Source organism: Tiliqua scincoides, chromosome 1 (genome assembly GCF_035046505.1).
Source record: "Tiliqua scincoides isolate rTilSci1 chromosome 1, rTilSci1.hap2, whole genome shotgun sequence".
Classification (NCBI taxonomy): Eukaryota; Metazoa; Chordata; class Lepidosauria; order Squamata; family Scincidae; genus Tiliqua; species Tiliqua scincoides.
The window spans coordinates 17,298,185-17,315,532 of NC_089821.1; the positions used below are offsets into that span (position 1 = coordinate 17,298,185).

The 17,348-nt window shown below is 45.7% G+C and overlaps 1 protein-coding gene across 2 annotated transcripts in view; it reads left to right on the forward strand.

The window, feature by feature from the left end:
- The window catches only part of MIDEAS (mitotic deacetylase associated SANT domain protein), a 78,441-nt gene that overhangs the window by 19,790 nt on the left and 41,303 nt on the right, over window positions 1-17,348 (forward strand). Inside the window, exon 1 of one of the 2 annotated variants that reach the window (XM_066631460.1) lies at window positions 5,123-5,446. The exons of the other annotated variant lie outside the window; for it this stretch is intronic. The gene's annotated coding sequence lies outside the window, so the exon portion shown is untranslated. Of the gene's footprint in view, window positions 1-5,122; window positions 5,447-17,348 lie in introns of those variants that run through there. 2 annotated transcript variants of the gene reach the window in all.

The following is a 17,348-nucleotide window of genomic DNA, read 5'->3' on the forward strand; positions in this document are numbered from 1 at the left end:
AGGGGGGGGTCATCTTAGAAAATCAGTGTGGCTATTCAAAGAGCTCTTCTGAGAAGCAAGAGCAACCTGCACAAATGGAAGGAGGGAAGAGCTAAGGAAGGAACAGCACTATATATGAAGTATAACCTGCACATGCAGAGATGATCATCTCAGGAAGGGTAAAGCACAGACTGAGGTGAACAATAGATGCCAAAAACAACAGAAGGGGTTCTTTATGTCTGAATGGAAGGTTAAGAAAATGGAAGGTCTTTTGCATGAAGATGGAGAAGTGGTAACAGATGATGGAGATAAAGCAGAGCTGCTCAATTGTGGTTTTGCATCTGCCTTCAGGGGAAAGTGGCCCACAGAACAATCCTATGCATGTCTACACAGAATTAAGTCCTTTGTGTTCAGTGGTTCTTACTCACAGGAAATTATGCTTGGGATTTCAGTCGTATTCAAACAGTTGCACTAATGAAGAAGTGAGGGCATCACACTTCAAGCTAGGGAAAGAGATGGGTAAGGAAATACTTAGTTACTTTCAGTAAATTGAACTTCTTGGAACAGATGGACTGCAAGTGGGGAGGGGTACTGAAGGAGCATCCAGATGTGATCTCGGAACTTCTGTCTAATCTTTCTGCCAAATGGGTGAATTGCCCAAAACTAGGAGATAAGCAAATGTCTTATTGGCATCTTTAGAAATGAGAGATCCAGGAACTATAGACTGGTCGAACTTATGTCCGGAAAGCTCCTGGATCAGGTTATTAAGCAGAATTTCTGTGTGCACTTTAAAAATAATGGGGTGGTTTCTAGAAGCCATCACTGATTTTTCAGGAGCAAAGCATGCCAGAGTAAAAAGTTAGGGGTCTCTAAACTTTTTGGCCAGAGGACCACATCAAATATCTGGCCTGGTGTTGAGGGCTGGACAAATAACTTTTAAATATAAAATTTAAATAAATACATTAGAAAACATTAGAAAGCCTAAGGCCCCAAAATGTCACTTTTTGTTTTTCAGGAAAACAAGAATGTGATGCTTTTAGGCCTTTAGAAGGTATTCGGAGGGGAGGCATGTGGCCTCCCCAGCCGTCAGAACACCCTCCAGACATGACTGGAACAGAGCTCCAGTCACATTTGGATGACCAGCCCAGAAACTTGGAGGGGACCATAGGTTTGCTGTGGGCTGAATAGAGGCTCACCGCGGGCCACATCTGGTTTGAAGACCCCTGATCTAGACCATGGGAAAGCTATAGACATAGTCCCTAGGTTTCAGCAAAACATTTGACAAAGCTTCCCATGATATTCTTGTGGATAAAATGAAAACATGGGCTAGAAGATGGTACTACTGGTAGGTGCATTCAAAACTGATTGAACAACCATTTCCAACAGCCTTCAAGTACCCTGGGTCCCAGGAAGAATTTTCTACTGTAAGAGCTGTCCAGCACCAAAACAATTTGCTTCATGCAGTTGTGAGTTCTTCCTCATTGGCGTTTTTAAGGAGATGCTGGATGGCCACCTGTCCAAGAATATGTTGTTACCTGCACTGACTAGTCACTAGGGGGTTGGACTAGGTGGCTTCCAAGAAAATTTCTATCATTTGTGATTGTACTGGAAGGTTGTAAATAGTGGCTCTCATTCATTGAAGGTGTGCATTCAAGCGCTTGACCCTACAATCTGAAAGTTGTCTGCTTTATGTGAATCAAGAGAGTGCAAAGTTAATGAAGAATTTGTTAAACTAATGGAAAACTTTTTAGCTAGTGATTATTTTTTAAAATGTATTTTGAATTGCATGCTACTTCATGCTTATTATGAATTTGTAGGCTGCCTTGTTTTTTCATAAAATTTATGGTATAAAGATATAAAATGTACAGAAATGCCCCAAGTATGCAGGAATACTGTTCCTGGATTGCCCCCCCCCCCCCAAAGTCTGAAAGCTTGCAAATTGGAGTGCACTTTCCATAATGGGTCTGACAGCATCCTGACTGAAATTGACTACACTGAGAGCATTTCCAATGAATCTGGCAACAGTAGGAGTAAAATCGACATCATACTGAGTGAAACTGACAGCTACAGCAACTGAGGCTGTGACTGGCTGTGCAGGAGTCATGTACTCTGGTTCAGTGTACTCAGGGGCTGTATTTCACAAGAAATGCACCATAGGTTGTAGTGCATGCTTTGCATCTGCAATGACTCACATCGTGTTCAATCTCTGGTATCTCCAGTTGGATGATCTCTGGTTACAGGGCTGGGAAACTCCTCAGCCTGGAAAGCAACTGCTAGAGCAGACTGTAATGGGTTAGATGACAGGTAGTGGGCTGATGTGTATTGTTTAAATGAGAAAACCTGAGGTGTGTTAAACTTACCAAGTGTGCTTAGCATCTCAAAAGAATTTAGGCATATGTAATGTGCACCAAGCAATCTCTTAGTGCTTATTCCTGCTTAAGTTCATAAGAATTTTTTTTCAAGAATCATAGCAATCAACAGGCACTAATTTGCCCCTTTGCCCCAGAAACTGGCCAGTGCTTCATTGATGAATTGTGGTCTATCTTTTGCCCACCCTTGTGGTAGACCAGGTGTGTCAAACATCAGGCCCTGGGGCTGGATGCAGCCCACAGAAGCTTCTTATCTGGCCCTTGGACTCTACCAACACTAGCTGCTCTTAGCTGCTGAGCTGTGCTGAGGTGTCACTGCTAAAATGGTAGCCTGCGTGATAATTGGGCTCTTACATATTTTGAAAATATGATCAAGATTTGCATTTTTTTCCTGTCATTTGTAGCTAATGAGTTCCTAAGTGAGAAGCAACTGCTTATTTCTGGTCGTGACCTGCTTGATGACATCACTTCCTGCTTGATGACATCACTCCCAACCCTCAGTAGGCATCATGAATGCTGTTCAGCCCACTGGATGAAATGTGTTTTGCCACCCCTGGGATAGATGATTCTCAAAGTCACTGTAAAGCAGCTGCTTCTATCTAAATGCAGGATGCATTTTGACCATGGTCATTGCAGGTGCACAGCTCACTAAACTAGCCTGATTTTGCTGCAATAATTCAATGTAGCTGTAAACTTGAATTGTTCAATTGCATAATTTCTTGCAAGTAGATTTCCAAACCTTCTGAGTACAAGCTTCAGTGCTGGGCGTTTGGCACTTTCTGGCAGGAGGAATGTGGTGAATGCAGCTACAAGATTGTACATGAGAGAGCAAGTGAGCGAGCACTGCTATGAGGCTGCCTTTTTTTGCTTCTTCAGGAACCAGCACACTGGTTCCTGAAGAAGAAGAGTCAATTCCTTCTTCTGAGTTTTGCTATAGCACCAGTTCTTCCCTTTGCACTTGTTGTGCAGTGCAGGTTTCACACTCTTAGTCAGAGATTGTTGCAGGGATCTCTAGTGTGCTGTGCAAGATGCAAATACAAGCTGAACATGGGAGGGTGGGGGTGGAGAAATGCAGATTACTTGGTGGGAAACAGCTTTCCAATACAAAACTGAAAGCCCTCTAATGCAGTAAGTTCTCAATAGCTGCCTTTCATGTCCAGAAAGGAGCTGAAGCTGTTGCACAAGAACAAGTGATGAGTCATGGCCAGCCAGCTCCTGGAGGCCTGATACTCCATGTGAGCACCCTCTTTCGCTCTACCCACTGGCCCACCTTGCCTCTTACATTTTTGGTGTGCATGAGAGAATTTCTCTCCACCCCCTCTGCCTGCCATTAGAGTTGCTCTAATGGCGTTTGCTTGCATAATTTTGTGCAAGGCTGAGACTGCAATCCTTTGTACACCTAGCATGGAATAAGCTCTGTACAAAGTATTCAATGTATTTATTCAATTTATTTAGGTTTTTTAAGTTGTTTGTTTTGGTCTTGTATTGGTATTGATTTAATGCTGGTCTGTGACCACAATAAAGATTTGATTTGAAGAGGGAGGGGGTCAGGTTGCACAATTCCCATGCAACCAAGGACTCTGCTGCTGCAAACTAGGACACCACCATCTTGTGGGCATGCAGTGCAGAGCGACGGTCCCTGGAACACTCTTACACCCCCCTCGCCCATCTGATTTCCTGCTTCCCAGAATGAGTTGTGGGTGTTTTAATGAGCTTTTGTTTCTGCTCTTTGGGCTCAATTCGTCTGACAAACAGCACAGCCCATAAAAGCGGAGGCCAAAGTCAGTGTCTCTCTGAAAGAAAGTCAGCCCCATTCCTGGCAAAGTGGCATTTCCAGTAACGTGATCATCAGGCTCTTCCAGTGGCGTAGCCAGGGGGGGCAAAGCACTAAGTTTTGCAGAGAGCCTCACTGGGGCATGCAAGCTGTCCCTGTCCCTCCCCTTTGAGCCATTCTGGGTGGGGGAAGCAAAACAGAAGTGTATACCTCTGTTTTGCTCCCCCCTGCCTGGAATGGCTCCGCAGGGAAGGGGCTACTTGCACAGGAAATGGGTGGCGAGGCTCCCTGCAAAACTTAGTGCTTCTGCCTCGCTCCCCGCAGCTATATGTGGTATTGAATGTGGGGTGGATTTAGATGTGTTGCATGATCGTTATATGATGTTTTATGTCCGTGTCTTGGAGCGCATTGAAATTTCGTTGTACTTTTGTACAATGACAAAGTATCTTTGGAATGGCTCTGAAGGCGGGAGGGGCAGCTTGCACGCTGCAGTGGGGCTCCCTGCAAAACTGAGTGCTTTGCCCCCCTTCTAGCTATGCCACTGGGCTCTCCCCTTACCTTGTGGCTGGCTGGAGAGAGGGGTGCCTGCTTTGCGGGCGCCAGCCAAGGGGCTCTCCTGCCAGCCAAATATTTGGAGAGGCAGCGTTGAGTTGCACAGGGCGGCTTTAAAGGGGGGGAAGAGTAAACTTTCTTCTTGGCCTAATATGGCCACAGGAAATGGGCGTGCCTTGGGCCTGCTGCTGTTGCTGCTGCTGCAGGGTGGGGGCGGTTGTGCTGATGAAGTGGAAGGGCTGGTCGGGCGCCTCTTGCAGCAGCAGCAGCACAGCCCGGTGCGTGTTTTGCGGGAGCTGCGCCTGCCCGGGGAGTTGTGCAATCTGTGGGTTTGCACAGGAGGCGAGCCAAGCGCCTGCTGCCGTGCCAGGCTGCTCCCCCCTCCTGCTGCCCGGGCTGGGTGATCTCAAGCCGGTGACTCAGAGACTTGCAATCCTGACACTGCAACGCGCGGTCGGTGGCGGGAGAGGGACTCAGCCAGCCAGCCAGCCAGCCCCAGAGCTCCCGATCCCGGCAGGGACCTTCCAGCGCAGGGTGCCCTGTGTGCGCGCAGGGCGCAAGCCCAGCCCGGCTGGCAGGCGGCTCTGCACGGGACCTCGTCCTCCGCCTGGCCGGGAAACTTCCTGCTTGCTTTCTGGGTGGCCTTCGCAGGGCGGCTCCGGGCTGCCGCCGCCGCCGCCTCCTCCTCCTCTCGCAGGAGAACCCCAAACGAAGACCAGCCCCATGGGGACGGCGGGGCTTGGATCTCGCACGTGAGAACCAGTGGAGGGGGGTAAGTCTGAACCAGGGGGGTAGTCCAGGGCGCTCTGCAGGGTCCGCGGGGCAGGGGCCTTTGTTGGATTTCCTTGCAACGTTGCAGTGGCGTAGCTAGAGAGGGGGCAAAGCACTAAGTTTTGCAGGGAGCCTCCCCGCAGAGTGCAAAGCGCTAAGTTGTGCAGGGAGCCTCCCCTTTGGAGCCTTTACGCCTCCGTTTTGCTCCCCCCCCCGGAATGGCTCCAAAGGGAGGGGGGAGGCTCCGCTTGCACGCCTTGGGGAGGCTCCCTGCAAAACGTAGCGCTTTGCCCCCCTCTAGCTACGCCACTGCAAGCAAAACTACCTCTTCTGCCCAGTTCTGGAAGTCACAGTAGCGCTTGCCTTGCGTGCGTGTGCAGTCCTGGGAGGCTTGCAAAGTGGAGGTGGTGTGGGAAGGAAGGGGGGGGGGTCGAGGGAACTTTTGGTTGGCTTTGCTGGAGCCTCCCCCCCACCCCAGCCTGCATCAGACGTGCGTGGCGAGGCTCTTGTTTGTGCAGCTACGCAGTTCGGCAGGGCTGATGGGCGCCCGGGGGTGGGGGGGGAAGCAGGTCTCCTCCCTCCAGGACCGGGGAAGGAGAGACGGAGTGTCCTGGCCCACATCGAAGCTGCTGATGGGGGAAAAGGCGGCTCCAGATCGCCTGGCCTCTTGGCACCAGATGGCATCTTATTCCCCAATGCGTGCCCATTGCAACCCATCTCTCTGCTTCCTTCCACTCACCAGCTTTCCCCCCCCCCCCGCATATGCAGTGCACTTTAATCTCGTGGCTCTTCGGTCTGATCTGATTAATGAAAAATACCAGGGGGGGGAGAGAGTGTAAGCCTTGCTTTGTGTCTGAAAGGCACAGCTGATTTCCTCTCTGGGCAAAATTTCCTTCCCTCTTGCTGCCTTCCCCACTGGTTGGCTTTTTTTTTTTTAACTCAGTGGTGTAGCTAGAGGGGGTGCAAGGCACTAAGTTTTGCAGGAATCCTCACTGTGGCATGCAAGTGCCCCCCCCTTAAGCCATTCTGGGCCTACACCTCCATTTTGCTTCCCCTGCCTGGAATGTCTCAAAAGGGGGAGCCCACTTGCACACTACAGTGAGGCTCCCTGCAAAACTTAGTGCTTTGCACCCCCTCTAGCTACGCCACTGCTCCTACTCCTGGTTACCAGGTTATCTTAGGCTATTTCTGCTCAATGTTGCGTACACACAGCAGGGATCAAATGTGTACACCTGTGGGCTGGGCAGAAATGGGTTTTAATCTGGGGCAACGATTCTTCTCCCCCCCCCCCAAGTAAACCTTTTCTACTCTAAAAACCATCCATGTGTGTCCTTTTTCCCCAGTCCCCCTCCCTCACCCCTGAGGGATGCAGGTTCTGTTTAGATGTGGCCCACCAAAAGAAGACTTATTTTGGTCTTCTGTAACTCCTGTAACCTGTAACTCCTGTGCATCAAGCAGGGTGTGTGTGTGGTGTGCACACTTGCCACCCTCGTGACTCCAGGTTTCACATGTCGTGTGCAGGAAATTGGATTGTGGGACAGGATGTTCCTTTTGGGAGACCTGTGCATGGTAATATCTTAACTGATTGCTGCAGCAAACCTGTGGAGTGCATCCCTGTTTCTAGTGCCTCGATTCACTTGCGCTTAGACACCTTCAGAGGGTATGAAAAGAGGCAATAGGTGTTGCTTCAAGCTCAGGTGATTTCTGGACGGAAGGATCTTGATCTCATCTTGACCCAGTGGCTGGTGGATTGCAGAAGTGGCAGTAATGTTGAAAGCTGTGTGTAATTGCAGTCATCACAGTGACTTGCTGGGGCGTATGGCCATAGTTGTTGCTGGTGAGTGACATCATCAGGTCTGCTCTAGTTTCTGTGGAAATCAATGAGAAGCCTGGCTATTAACTAGGAGAGCACAACTGGTCCTTGAACTTCCCTGCAAGTGAATGCATACATGCTGAAAGTTTTTTCCATGATGCAGCCAAAATATCTGTGTCTTTATGGCCTGAGAGTTACTTCTGCTGCTGTTTTGCAGATAAAAGGATGAGTCCTCCTGATTTCAAGAACAGGAGGTTATTGTATGCTGTTCTAAATCAGTACGACTGACTTGCTGAAAGAAACATTTAATTTCCAAACCTTTTCTGGATTTTGTGCATTGGTTTGATTTTGTGCTGCTGATTCCTGTGCATGTTTTCTTCAGTGCAGGAGTGAGGGTAGCATTATACAGATGCAGAAGTTATCTCTGGAGTTGCAGATCTTGTTTCTAGACTGCTGTAAATCACAGGACAAGGTGGGGGAAGATAAATACAGATTGCTTTCTGTAAATGACTTCCTTGGTAATGTATGGAGGAAATATTTAGCATTGTTGTGAGCTAGAGTGCTTGTGCAAAAGGCCTGCTTCCTCCCTAATTATTTCTATTGTCTGATGCCATGTTTTGCTAGCCAAACACAACCCAAACAAAATGCAATCTTTTTCTCATTTTGCTTAACTGCTCACATTCTCCAGTGTTTTTCAAACTTACTGGGAGCACATTCCTCAGAAGTTTATCAGTGTGGCGGCCAAGATTCTAGGAAATAACTTGTCTATTATAGCTGCTGATTTTTTTTTTCCCCTTGCAGTGTGCTGCCTCTGATGAGGGTTGGGTATGTTCTTGGGCACACTCTAAAGTTTGCACATAGTGATAATGAGGCTAAAGAGGTCTGGCTAACAGTCGATGCATGACTTGTGTTGGACCTGTAGGGGAGTTTTAGGTAAAAAGGTGTGGAAAGTGTGCAGTGAAGGTAAAAGTTTGGAAAAACACTACACTGATGAAGTATGGTAACACTCTCTTTCCATAAATGGAAAAATTGATTTAGCCAGAAGAAAGGATGGAAGCTCTTGAGTTTATGATCTAGAAAGGTACATTATGTTTGTAAAAACTTGATCAAATAAAATTAACTGCATTGCTGAAATTTAGGATGGGACATACAACCTGATCTAGTGCAGAAATCTCTCAAATGTGCTATACCTTCGGTATTGGTTTTTTTAAAACGATATCCTGATTTTACATTTTAACACATATATGTTAATTAATTGGTCCTGGGTTGAGAAAAAGTTGGATGAATGTCCACTTGGTTTGTGAATTGGTGACCTAATTTGTGACCTCTCTCATTTTGGTGCTGGTTCTCTCTAGTCACATTTGGAATGAGGAAGAGAAAAATTTCTATGCCTCTGTAGGCTTGATTGAAGTGACTCCCCATTATATCTCTTCTCTGCTGAAATTATATGCAAATTCCTCAAGCTTCAGACCTCTGCTTACTAATGAATGAACTTGATGACAGTTTAAATGGGTGTGTTGGTAAGAGGCATGAAGGATTCAGTTCAGCTGTGTACCTTTGCATTGTGTCTTCTACTGGGGAACTTCCCTGTAGCACTTATAACCCTGTAGGGTTAGATGCTGAGCCATGATAGCAACTCTGATGAAGAAGCATAAAGCAAAATGTCATCAAAGTTACCCTCAAAACTTGGCATCTAACCCTGGTGGGCTACAGTGGAGTTTCCCATACTTTTTTGTGCTTCTGTAGTCCTCTGATTTGTAGTATCCCCTCCCAGGATGTGCTTGGGCGCTTGTTTATTTTATGGGAGGAAAGGCAGGCTATCACTATTTGGAATATATAGGCGCTTTAATTCCAAGTGCTACATAAAGGCTATGGAGTGACAGGATTTCCTAGCCCAGGGTTTTTTAAACCCCCCCCCCCATGGTTTACATGTTCTAGAGCAGAGGTCACTGTGACCCACTTCTTTCTCGGTGCTGGGCCTCCATAATGGGAAGCAACTAGAAGTCATTTCCATGAACTCAGAAGTAAACTAGAAGTGATTCTTCTGGCTGCTTCTGGAGGCCTGCGGAGGTCCACTGCAGCCTCTAGTTTGCAACTGGAGGGCTCTAATTTGGAGCCAATGCAAGGGATAGTGGGAAGGGCCTGTCACAGGGCCCACCAGACACTGGGTCGTGACCCACAGTTTGAGAAACCCTGTCCTTGCCCGTTTCTCCCTACTTTCTGTGAGGAATCCTATACGTCACTACCCCATTATAAAGCGAGCAGGTCAGGTACTTGGGAAAGCTTTGCCTTTCTGCACTTTCAGTCCATTGTGTGCTTATCAAGGGTGGATTGAATTAAATTGAAGCGCCTTAGGTCACCAAGAGAGAAATGCTAACTTGAATCAGGTTACTAATTTTGTAATTCATGCATTTCCTGAACAAGAGTGCATGCTAACAGTGGGGAAACCCCACAATGGTTTACAAATCAATATAGCCTTTGTGCTCCTTAGTAGCATAACCCACGGCCTCTGGTTCCTCAGCCCACATGTCTTGTGCACTACGCAGTCTTATCTGCTTTGAAACAGAGCAACACTTCTGAAACTAAGGATATCTCTTCGGGTCTCTGAATACATGCAGAGAAGTATGTTAAGATGAGGGCCATAATATGGTATTGAGTTGGTGTGAGAACTTGGGTCCATGTGTCCTTGAGCCTTGTAGAAGCAAGAGTGGTAATTGCTGAGTGAAACAGTGTATCTCCATGGGTATGGAAAACATTAATATAAGCATGTGCATTTTCTGTCACCCATTGGAGACAGTGGGACTTCAAGGTGGTTAACATGAATAAAGTATTTGTTCAGTTAGCTATAAAGGTGTGAGGAGTTAGTGTGAGGAGACTGGTTCATTACTATGAAGAACATCTTGGATTCTGTTAAACCTGTTCTTTGAAGACAAGTATGGCTGCATCCTCCAAAGAAATTAGGATAATAGGACAACTAGATGTAACCAGATTACGTTCTTGATCCTGTGTTTGTGAGATGTGTATGCTTTTGCTACTAAAGAATGTCTCCTTTGCTAATAAAGTCTCGTGCAAGGAAAGCGCCCTACAGGTAGACCATAGCTGCGATACAAGGACATCTGCAAGAGGGATCTGAAGGCCTTAGGGATGGACCTCAACAAGTGGGAAACCCTGGCCTCTGAGCGGCCCGCTTGGAGGCAGGCTGTGCAGCATGGCCTTTCCCAGTTTGAAGAGACACTTGGCCAACAGTCTGAGGCTAAGAGGCAAAGAAGGAAGGCCCATAGCCAGGGAGACAGACCAGGGACAGACTGCACTTGCTCCCGTTGTGGAAGGGATTGTCACTCCCGGATTGGCCTTTTCAGCCACACTAGACGCTGTGCCAGAACCTTTCAGAGCGCGATACCATAGTCTTTCGAGACTGAAGGTTGCCAATGGGCTACTCTAGATTCCCTTGTGACAGCTGTGGCTGGACAGATTTTCCATCTGTGATATGACTGATACTTCAAACACCGATCATTCTTGTGAAATTTTCAAGGTTTCTCTGAGCCACCACCATCTGTAGACAAATCAAACTCACGTGTGATTTCCCTGTCCTTGGAGGTGTTTTGAGAGCATTAAGGGGGGGAAAAATCCCAGGCACATGATCTTCTTCTCTGGTTATAGTTGTAAATAGATGTCACTTCCTGAAATCTTGTATGCCCTTCTCTGTTTCCTTCCATCCCCTGTTAGCTGCAAGGAGCTTGCATAGTCAGGTAACTGTGCAGAGGATGTATTACTTTTGTCTATATGTTTGAGTTCAGGTGGCAGAAGCTGATGATACAGAATTTCCAGGATAGTGTTCCAGAAAATGTTTTTTGGAAGGCCAGAAATGGGCCAGTGCAGTTGTTGACCAGAGGCCATCATTGGCCAAGTGATGGTGCCAGCCTTCTGCACCTTTTTGGAGGAAGTGGAACGTGTGTGTGTGTGTGTGTGTGTGTGTGTGTCACCTGGGAGAATAAGTCCTAGGCTTCTATTGCAAAAACCGCGTTTCAGTTTCAGTTCCTCTGTCGATTTAATAGGTAGTCATGAATACGAGTTACAGGGTTAGTTGCTGGTATGCAGGAGCGATTGGGTGAATCCACCTTAACGGTATTATCTTAACAGCCATTTTTGTTGTTGTTGTGCTTTGTCTTTCTGGAGGAATTGATCTGTTTCTATTTTTAATTTTTAAAAAACCATTTACAAATGTCTGAGGTATGAGTAGGATGATAAGAATCCTGTATTTCATTTACTGGGATTCTTGGCATCAGTGAAAAGCAGATCCTTTGTTGAAAATGGGAATATCAATCATCATCATCTTTGCATTCCCTTTTCACCTCTCAGTATGGTTTTGTTACTAGTGTGGGGACAGGACAGGGGACACTGTACCGTTAGTGAATCTGCTTAGCCTTCAAATTCTAATTCACCATAGTGCGTGCAAGTTTACGCCTGCCTTGTTTCTCACCTTTGGCCCAGATCCTGAGTTGTACTGGAGTGGAAAGTCCAAGAGGGAGCAAAGATTACCTTTGCTGTGTCAATACTCCACCCCGTTCCTAAAGCCTGCATTTCCTGTACAAAAAGGAAAAGAGAAGATCTGGGAGGAGTCTCCAGTTCCCAGCACTTAGCTTGTTTATGGTGGTTTTATTTTGCTTTTGTTGAAAGCAGAATGATTGTGGGGTCTGTGTCAATTCCTATGCAAGGAAAACTGTTTCAGCTTCTTGCAGGGCCTGCTTGCAGTTTCTGCATGGCTGGCATAAACATAACTTTTTGTTGCTAGCAACTCCTTTTCTGGCAGCTCCAAAGAGGAGAGCCCAAAATAGCCTTGTTCGCAGCTCTGCTTAGTGTTAGCAGTTAACTGGTTTCTAAAAGGAAATAGGACATGCACGTTTTGTGTCAGCATTGTATAGATTACCTTTCCCTGGTGCCACTTATCTGGGCGCAGGAGGCTGCTCACATTACGAATATTTCTCATAAGCGTCCGCAGCACTTGCGGCTCACTTAAGCATATCTCATTTGTCAGAGTGATTTCTAAAACATCAGCCAGTTAGACACAACAAATCCCACAAATCTGGTTGTGCTGAAATGAAAGAGGCTGTTCTGCTCTCCCTTTCTGTGAAAGGTTGGACCTCCCCGCCTGCTTTTCCCATTGTGCTGCTTTCTCTTCCTGTATGCACGTCTTAAAATGAAATCTCCTTGCAGCACCTGATTTGAAGAGCTGTTTTTTTCATTTTCTTTGTTTTTTTCCCCTGTTCCTGCAGCATCACTGAGGTTTGCTGTGGTTATGAACTGGAGCCTGATGAAAAGGTGTTCTCAAAATGCCTTCTGGCCCCCCCAAAATGGCACCCACCCTCTAAAATTCTGGTTTTTATTCTTCCTGCAATGGGAAGTTTTTACCAATTTGGCAACATTCTTTTTTCCTATGGGTGTTTGTTCCCAAGTGCAGGGTCTGCTATGCTGACCTGTTATAGAACTCAGTTGTGAGTTTCTGCTGGAAGAAGTGCCAAGGAGCCCCAAACTATTCCCTCCCCACCATCAACTTTTGCACTAAAGTTTGTAAGTAGTTACTAGAAAAAGAGGGTGGGGGAGAAAACAGTAGGTTACATTGACATGTCGCTTGAAGAGCACAGAGCCTTTCTGGGAGAGTTGCTTGGCTGGAAGCCACCCTCTGAGTCACGTTTGTTGCTACTTTGACCCTCTAATGCCACCTTGGTGTGTTTCTTTTTGACAGGCCAGTCGCTAGAGCCTGTTGAAGAAATGACAACAGTCCTGTGTAGAAATGGAATAAGACTAACACCGTACATGGCCTCTACAGAAAGTTGTTGGAGTGAGGCTGGTGTTTCCGTTTTTAAAACTGAGACTATTTAGCAAGTGAACTATCTGAACCACATTTCATGTTTTGAAATTCTTCAGTTGTCCCTTTTTTGCAAAAACAAGCATTGCAGTGGCAGCTGTGAAGTGAAAAAGGGGAAGTGCTTCTGCAATTCAGCATGGTTTAGTGGGCTTCTGGTTTATAAGGAAACCTAGTTTCAAATTCCCATTTGGCCATAAGGTTTACTGGGAGGCAAATAAAACAGTGTGGAATCTTCTTGGTTTCGTTGTTCACTTTGATCTGTGGTGAGGGAAATAGGAAAGGGTGTACTCTAATCCACATCCAATAGCACAATTTGTGTGGGAACAGTGGCATGTAAGAAGTGAACTGTCTGTACGTCAGGGACGTGTGTTGGGTGGGGAGGCAGGTGAGGCAGAGCCTCCCCACCTGAGTCCATCAAAAAGCACCACTGCCCACATGAAGCATAGGTTGTGGGTGCTTAGGCACCTCACACAGTGGCAGTGCTTTTTGAAGGACTCAGGTAGGGAGGCTCTGCCTTACTTGCCTCCCCACCTGTCCCTCCTATACATCTGTCCATTCAATAGTTATAACTTGAAGGCCTGGGATTATCCCAGCAGGCTTGGTGACAGCCATAGGCCTATACAAACTCTGCACAAAGATTTAGTTGCGTTTCTGAGGTTCAGACTTGCTAAGCGCCTATTTAACATTAACACCTTCATTTTTCTTTTAACTAATTTGGGTCAAATCCAAATTGGACCTCCTTAGATTGAGACTGTGGCATAGTTGGAGGGGATCTGTCTCTTTTCACCTGCTGTGATCAGGATCTCACACACATGCACTCACTTACCTCCAGTGTGCTTGGAATACTAGTTATTCCTAGTAACTGTGAGGAATTTCTTTCCCCTTAGGGTTAACGGTAGCTGGGGGAAGGACCTGTATCAGAGCATGGAGGGAATAAGTGTTAAAGGCTTCCTTACTTCCATACTGTCATCTTGACCTGTGGAGGTGCTGATCTGTGAACTGTTTACTTTGGGTTTGTTAAACAAAAAACCAAGCACATTCGTGTTAAGCATGCTTCAGGTGACTGTGAAGGTAAGGGGCAGTTGTCCTGGTAGTCCATAAATATTTGACTTTGGTGTCAAAGCATCTCCATTTGTCAGAATCTGACACAGGCTGGATGGATTTGTGACACTCCTGGGCTAGGAGAAAAAGAACCTATGGGCCTGGTTATCACACAGTGTAAGCCCTTACATTCTGTGCCTGTTTCTAGCACTGCTGGATAATTTACACAGTAAACTACAGGCAAACCCAGACCAAAGCATGGGAAGGGGTGTGTATCCATGTCCTTTGGCTTGTACCGGAGTGGCACAGTCTCTTACTTGTTGCACATTTTCCAGAAAAATTGCTCCCATTCTGCTAAGGAAGATTTTTTTCCCCCCTTTCCTGTCTGGATTTTATAAATGCCCTTAGCCTACAGACAACTGTATTCATGATAGTGGAATAACCTTAACCAGTGATTGTTGTGCCTCCCCGCATCTGGATTGTGGATATTTCCTGCTTCACCCCTCCCCACAGCATTCCCCTGTTTGGCTACCCTGCACCTTTTGTGCATAAAATGCAGGATATTATTACAGAAGATGGTTTTTTTCCCCCTTCAGTTAAAACTGCAGTGTGTAGGAAGGCTATGCTGCTGTCGTTTCCTACTTCAGGGAGCAGTGGGCGATGTGTGGGAGGAAAAAGGCTGGTTGCAGGCAGCTTGCAGGAATTTTAATCATGCAAACTATTCACAAGACTTGAAATGGTTGTATTTCATTAATTGGATTGATGTGACCATGTGGTTGGAGGCAGGGCTTGGTCGGTGTAGACAAGTGGAAGTGCAGAGAATTCAGCCAAGGTTCTTGCCCTGAATTCACTTTCGCAGCTCTCAGTAGTATCTGTCACAATAGATGGCAGTTTTGTGATGTGGACAAACCTTAGTAAGACAAGAACAGCTAACTGCTCAGTTCTGACCTTTCCAAAGGCTGTTCCCTTAATGTCACGTACCAAATTTGGATTGCACAGCGGATGGGCAGATCACTTTTTATACTGCAAAATCAGGAATGTTTGGTACAGTAATGAAGTAGAAGATAAACTCTCCAGCACGATCCAGGCGATGAGAATTTGATCAGTGGGTCGTGACCCACTCTCTGGGAAGTGCTGTACTAGGTCTTATAAGTTTGTCCCAAGGTGCTTTGAACTGCACCAAGCTCTCTTTGGGAAGGAAAATGTGAAAATCCAGTGCTTTGAAAACTGGCATATTTTCCCGTAATACTCTTTAGAGAGAGTGAATAGAATAATGTTTTAAAAAAGGCTTAACTAGTACTGCTACTTTTGTGTTCTGCCCAGTGCTTCTGGTGAAATGTTTATAAAGGGAGAAATCCTGTATTTGAACTAGCTGTATAGAAACCAGTATGCAGAGCATGCCTACTCAGAAGTAAGCCCTATTGGGTTTACTAGAGCTTACTCCTAGGTTAATATCTATAGGATTGCAGCCAAGGGCCCTATCCTATCCAATTTTCCAGTGCTGGTGCAGCTTCGCCAGTGGGGTGTGCACTGCATCTTGTGGTGGGGAGGCAGTCCCAGAGTCATCCTTAGGATATGGGCACGTTTGCATTGCGGCTGCACCCTTGCTGGAAGGTTGGATAGGATTGGGCTCTAAGACTGCAAGTCTGTGTACACTTTCTTGGAGACAAATGTAGCCAGTCTTGCTGTACTTGCTGGAATTTACTTTCTTTCAAGTAAGTTTACATAGAAACTGTGCTGTATATGGCATTAAAGGTTTATGTAACTTTTGTGCTTACTTATGATGCCAAATATAAGTGGAATAACAGATGAAACTGAGGAGAACTGCAGGAGGGCCTCAACAGATGGATTGGCAAATGGAGTTTAATATTACTAGATGTGAGGTCATGAACTTGACTTTTGAAATAGAACAGATATGTACTGTACAGGCTAAGTAGAAAATTTTTGAGAGGAAGAAGATTGAGCAGTAGATGTCTTTCAGATTAGTCTTTTTTTCCCCTAAAGATTTCTGTAGATATGGAACAACTAGTGTAAAGGAAATACTGGAATAGAAAACTCTTTAGAAGACACTGAAGTGGTTTGCATGCAGTTTATTCCTTCACGTTGTTTATAATTCTACCCTTTTGGCAAGTTGTCAAAGGTGGAGAACAATAAACCCTAATGTCTGCAATATAAATATCAAGAAAATTCAAATTCATCCATAACAGAAGAAACCTGTATGAAATGACATCTAGGCAAAAGGGAAAGAACTGATTTCGAGTGCTATCATATACGTGTCCAGAAGTAAGCCCATTACATGTGGTAGGATTTACTCCTAGGGAAGTGTGTTGAGGATTGTAGCCCCATTGACTATATTTATACATTTATTTATACAGATATTTATATACCGCCTTTCTTTGGTCATCAGATTTCTCCTCAGACTTTAATCCTAGGCGGTTTACATAGGCAGGCTGTTCTAAACCCCCGCAGGGATTTTTACAATTGAATAGTTCTAGTCTTTCATAGAACTCCTCATTCCAGCTGGATTCCTTCCCGGTCTGGCCTCTCTCTGGCCCTTTGCCTCCCACGCTGCACTTGACGGCAATTCCTCTCTGCCACTGAGGATCAGCTCATCAGTATATCAGCATGTCATCAGTTCTCGGGTACTTGCGGTTGTTTCGAACTGGCAGCCTCAGATCTTCAGGCATCCAAGGCGGCAGCTCTACCAACTGAGCCAGACCTCCTGCTATAATGGGATTTATAATGGGTCCCTTTTAGGGAGAAGGGCAGAATACAAATAAAGTTTATTAATAATAATAATAATAATAATAATAATAATAATAATAATAATAATAATATTATTTACTTCTGAGTAGACATGCATAGGCTTGGGCTCATAATCAGTTAGCAGTGAAATCCTGTGCTTGTCTTCTCAGAAGTTAGTCCCATTGAGTTTAATAAGACTTACTCCCAGGTCATAAAAAATATATAGGAGTTCAACCTCAGAAAGTTTGGGTGAACTAAATGGCAGAACTTAATCCATTTGTGCCTAGCCCACAGGGGTACACATTTGATCCCTGTTGCATGTATGCAGCGTTGGGCAGAAATGGCTTTAGAAGTGACTGTAACTGGTGGACTACTTGAGGAGGCTATTACAAAAATTCTTCTTAGAGCCCAATCCTATGCATATCTACTCAGAAGTAA